Source organism: Phalacrocorax carbo, unplaced genomic scaffold (genome assembly GCF_963921805.1).
Source record: "Phalacrocorax carbo unplaced genomic scaffold, bPhaCar2.1 SCAFFOLD_53, whole genome shotgun sequence".
Lineage (NCBI taxonomy): Eukaryota > Metazoa > Chordata > Aves > Suliformes > Phalacrocoracidae > Phalacrocorax > Phalacrocorax carbo.
This window is the reverse complement of record NW_026990488.1, coordinates 309,362-315,198: the sequence shown is the minus strand read 5'-3', so window position 1 is coordinate 315,198 and position 5,837 is coordinate 309,362.

Genomic DNA, 5,837 nt, shown 5'->3' with positions numbered 1-5,837 from the left:
CGGGCCACCGCGCAAAAACCGGAGCGGATCGGGGCCGCCGCGCAAAAACCGGACCGGATCCGGCCCGCGGAACGGGCCGCCGCGCAAAAACCAGAGCGGATCGGGGCCGCCGTGCAAAAACCGGAGCGGATCCGGCCCGCGGAACGGGCCGCCGCGCAAAAACCGGACCGGATCGGGGCCGCCGCGCAAAAACCGGAGCGGATCCGGCCCGAGGAACGGGCCGCCGCGCAAAAACCGGACCGGATCGGGGCCGCCGCGCAAAAACCGGACCGGATCCGGCCCGCGGAACGGGCCGCCGCGCAAAAACCGGAGCGGATCGCGGCCGCCGCGCAAAAACCGGAGCGAATCCGGCCCGCGGAACGGGCCGCCGCGCAAAAACCAGACCGGATCGGGGCCGCCGCGCAAAAACCGGAGCGGATCCACGCCGCGGAACGGGCCGCCGCGCAAAAACCGGAGCGGATCGGTTCCGCCGCGCAAAAACCGGAGCGGATCCGGCCCGCGGAAAGGGCCGCGGCGCAAAAACCGGACCGGATCGGGGCCGCCGCGCAAAAACCGGAGCGGATCCGGCCCGCGGAACGTGCCGCCGCGCAAAAACCAGACCGGAATGGGGCCGCCGCGCAAAAACCGGAGTGGATCCGGCCCGCGGAACGGGCCGCCGCGCAAGAACCAGACCGGATCGGGGCCGCCGCACAAAAACCGGAGCGGATGCGGCCCGCAGAACGGGCCGCCGCGCAAAAACCAGACCGGATCGGGGCTGCCGCGCAAAAACCGGAGCGGATCCGGCCCGCGGAATGGGCCGCCGTGCAAAAACCGGAGCGGATGGGGGCCGCCGCGCAAAAACCGGAGCGGATCCGGCCCGCGGAACGGGCCGCCACGCAAAAACCGGACCGGAATGGGGCCGCCGCACAAAAACCGGAGGGGATGCGGCCTGCGGAACTGACCGCCGCGCAAAAACCGGAGCGGATCGGGGCCGCCGCGCAAAAACCGGAGCGGATCCGGCCCGCGGAACGGGCCGCCGCGCAAAAACCGGAGCGGATCGGGGCCGCCGCGCAAAAACCGGAGCGGATCCGGCCCGCGGAACGGGCCGCCGCTCAAAAACCGGAGCGGATGGGGGCCGCCGCGCAAAAACCGGACCGGATCCGGCACGCGGAACGGGCCGCCGCGCAAAAACCGGAGCGGATCCGGCCCGCGGAACGGGCCGCCGTGCAAAAACCGGACGGGATCCGGCCCGCGGATCGGGGCTGCCGCGCAAAAACCGGACCGGATGCGGCCCGCGGAACGGGCCGCCGCGCAAAAACCGGAGCGGATCGGGGCCGCCGCGCAAAAACCGGAGCGGATCCGGCCCGCGGAACGGGCCGCCGCACAAAAACCGGACCGGATCGGGGCCGCCGCGCAAAAACCGGACTGGATCCGGCCCGCGGAACGGGCTGCCGCGCAAAAACCGGAGCGGATCGGGGCCGCCGCGCAAAAACCGGAGCGGATCCGGCCGGCGGAACGGGCCGCCGCGCAAAAACCGGAGCGGATCCGGCCCGCGGAACGGGCCACCGCGCAAAAACCGGACCGGATCGGGGCCGCCGCGCAAAAACCGGACCGGATCCGGCCCGCGGAACGCACTGCCGCGCAAAAACCAGAGCGGATCGGGGCCGCCGTGCAAAAACCGGAGCGGATCCAGCCCGCGGAACGGGCCGCCGCGCAAAAACCGGACTGGATCGGGGCCGCCGCGCAAAAACCGGAGCGGATCCGGCCCGCGGAACGGGCCGCCGCGCAAAAACCGGACCGGATCGGGGCCGCCGCGCAAAAAACGGAGCGAATCCGGTCCGCGGAATGGGCCGCCGCGCAAGAACCAGACCGGATCGGGGCCGCCGCGCAAAACCGGAACCGGATGTGGCCCGCGGAACGGGCCGCTGCGCAAAAACCGGAGCGGATCGGGGCCGCCGCGCAAAAACCGGAGCGGATCCGGCCCGCGGAACGGGCCGCCGCGCAAAAACCGGAGCGGATCGGTTCCGCCGCGCAAAAACCGGAGCGGATCCGGCCCGCGGAAAGGGCCGCAGCGCAAAAACCGGACCGGATCGGGGCCGCCGCGCAAAAACCGGAGCGGATCGGTTCCGCCGCGCAAAAACCGGAGCGGATCCGGCCCGCGGAACGTGCCGCCGCGCAAAAACCAGACCGGAATGGGGCCGCCGCACAAAAATCGGAGGGGATGCGGCCTGCGGAACTGACCGCCGTGCAAAAACCGGACCGGCTCGGGGCCGCCGCGCAAAAACCGGAGCGGATCCGGCCCGCGGAACGGGCCGCCGCGCAAAAACCGGACCGGATGGGGGCTGCCGCGCAAAAACCGGAGCCGATCCGTCCCGCGGAACGGGCCGCCGTGCAAAAACCGGACGGGATCCGGCCCGCGGATCGGGGCTGCCGCGCAAAAACCGGAGCGGATCCGGCCCGCGGAACGGGCCGCCGCGCAAAAACCGGACCGGATCGGGGCCGCCGCGCAAAAACCGGACAGGATCCGGCCCGCGGAACGGGCTGCCAAGCAAAAACCGTACGGGATCGGGGCCGCCGCGCAAAAACCGGAGCGGATCCGGCCCGCGGAACGGGCCGCCGCGCAAAAACCGGAGCGGATCGGGGCCGCCGCACAAAAACCGGAGCGGATGCGGCCCGCGGAACGGGCCACCGCGCAAAACCCGGAGCGGATCGGGGCCGCCGCGCAAAAACCGGAGCGGATCCGGCCCGCGGAACGGGCCGCCGCGCAAAAACCGGAGCGGATCGGGGCCGCCGCGCAAAAACCGGAGTGGATCCGGCCGGCGGAACGGGCCGCCGCGCAAAAACCGGACCGGATCCGGCCCGCGGAACGGGCCACCGCGCAAAAACCGGACCGGATCGGGGCCGCCGCGCAAAAACCGGACCGGATCCGGCCCGCGGAACGGGCCGCCGCGCAAAAACCAGAGCGGATCGGGGCCGCCGTGGAAAAACCGGAGCGGATCCGGCCCGCGGAACGGGCCGCCGCGCAAAAACCGGACCGGATCGGGGCCGCCGCGCAAAAACCGGAGCGGATCCGGCCCGCGGAACGGGCCGCCGCGCAAAAACCGGACCGGATCGGGGCCGCCGCGCAAAAACCGGACCGGATCCGGCCCGCGGAACGGGCCGCCGCGCAAAAACCGGACCGGATCGCGGCCGCCGCGCAAAAACCGGAGCGAATCCGGCCCGCGGAACGGGCCGCCGCGCAAGAACCAGACCGGATCGGGGCCGCCGCACAAAAACCGGAGCGGATCCAGCCCGCGGAACGGACCGCCGCGCAAAAACCGGAGCGGATCGGGGCCGCCGCGCAAAAACCGGAGCGGATCCGGCCCGCGGAACGGGCCGCCGCGCAAAAACCGGACCGGATCGGTTCCGCCGCGCAAAAACCGGAGCGGATCCGGCCCGCGGAAAGGGCCGCGGCGCAAAAACCAGACCGGATCGGGGCCGCCGCGCAAAAACCGGAGCGGATCCGGCCCGCGGAACGTGCCGCCGCGCAAAAACCAGACCGGAATGGGGCCGCCGCACAAAAATCGGAGGGGATGCGGCCTGCGGAACTGACCGCCGTGCAAAAACCGGACCGGCTCGGGGCCGCCGCGCAAAAACCGGAGCGGATCCGGCCCGCGGAACGGGCCGCCGCGCAAAAACCGGACCGGATCGGGGCTGCCGCGCAAAAACCGGAGCGGATCCGTCCCGCGGAACGGGCCGCCGTGCAAAAACCGGACGGGATCCGGCCCGCGGATCGGGGCTGCCGCGCAAAAACCGGAGCGGATCCGGCCCGCGGAACGGGCCGCCGCGCAAAAACCGGACCGGATCGGGGCCGCCGCGCAAAAACCGGACAGGATCCGGCCCGCGGAACGGGCTGCCAAGCAAAAACCGTACGGGATCGGGGCCGCCGCGCAAAAACCGGAGTGGATCCGGCCCGCGGAACGGGCCGCCGCGCAAAAACCGGAGCGGATCGGGGCCGCCGCACAAAAACCGGAGCGGATGCGGCCCGCGGAACGGGCCACCGCGCAAAAACCTGACCGGATCGGGGCCGCCGCGCAAAAACCGGAGCGGATCCGGCCCGCGGAACGGGCTGCCGCACAAAAACCGGACCGGATCGGGGCCGCCGCGCAAAAACCGGACCGGATCCAGCCCGCGCAACGGGCCGCCGCACAAAAACCGGACCGGATCGGGGCCGCCGCGCAAAAACCGGAGCGGATCCGGCCCGCGGAACGGACCGCCGCGCAAAAACCGGACCGGTCGGGGCCGCCACGCAAAAACCGGACCGGATCCGGCCCGCGGAACGGGCCGCCGCGCAGAAACCGGACCGGATCGGGGCCGCCGCGCAAAAACCGGACCGGATGCGGCTCACGGAAGGGGCCGCCGGGCAAAAACCGGAGCGGATTCGGCCCGCGGAACGGGCTGCCGCGCAAAAACCGGACCGGCTCGGTGCCGCCGCGCAAAAACCGGAGCGGATGCGGCCCGCAGAACGGGCCGCCGCGCAAAAACCGGAGCGGATGGGTGCCGCCGCGCAAAAACCGGACAGGATCGGGGCCGCCGCGCAAAAACCGGACCGGATCGGGGCCGCCGCACAAAAGCCGGAGCGGATGCGGCCCGCGGAACGGACCGCCGCGCAAAAACCGGACCGGCTCGGGGCCGCCGCGCAAAAACCGGAGCGGATGCGGCCCGCGGAACGGGCCACCGCGCAAAAACCGGACCGGATCGGGGCCGCCGCGCAAAAACCGGACCGGATCCGGCCCGCGGAACGCGCTGCCGCGCAAAAACCGGAGCAGATCGGAGCCACCGCGCAAAAAGCGGAGCGGATCCGGCCCGCGGAACGGGCCGCCGCGCAAAAACCGGAGCGGATCGGGGCCGCCGCGCAAAAACCGGAGCGGATCCGGCCCGCGGAACGGGCCGCCGCGCAAAAACCGGACCGGATCCGGCCTGCGGAACGGGCCGCCGCGCAATAACCAGAGCGGATCCGGGCCGCCGCTCAAAAACCGGAGCGGATGGGGGCCGCCGCGCAAAAACCTGAGCGGATCCAGACTGCCGAAAGGGCCTTCGCGCAAAAACCGGACAGGATCGGGGCCGCCGCACAAAAACCGGAGCGGCTCGGTGCCGCCGTGCAAAAACCGGAGCGGATTCGGCCCGCGGAACGGGCTGCCGCGCAAAAACCGGACCGGCTCGGTGCCGCCGCGCAAAAACCGGAGCGGATGCGGCCCGCAGAACGGGCCGCCGCGCAAAAACCGGAGCGGATGGGTGCCGCCGCGCAAAAACCGGACAGGATCGGGGCCGCCGCGCAAAAACCGGACCGGATCGGGGCCGCCGCACAAAAGCCGGAGCGGATGCGGCCCGCGGAACGGACCGCCGCGCAAAAACCGGACCGGCTCGGGGCCGCCGCGCAAAAACCGGAGCGGATGCGGCCCGCGGAACGGGCCACCGCGCAAAAACCGGACCGGATCGGGGCCGCCGCGCAAAAACCGGACCGGATCCGGCCCGCGGAACGCGCTGCCGCGCAAAAACCGGAGCAGATCGGGGCCGCCGCGCAAAAACCGGAGCGGATCCGGCCCGCGGAACGGGCCGCTGCGCAAAAACCGGAGCGGATCGGGGCCGCCGCGCAAAAACCGGAGCGGATCCGGCCCGCGGAACGGGCCGCCGCGCAAAAACCGGAGCGGATCGGGGCCGCCGCGCAAAAACCGGAGCGGATCCGGCCCGCGGAACGAGCCGCCGCGCAAAAACCGGAGCGGATGGGGGCCGCCGCGCAAAAAACGGAGCGGATCCGGCCCGCGGAACGGGCCGCCACGCAAAAACCGGACCGGATCGGGGCCGCCGCGCAAAAACCG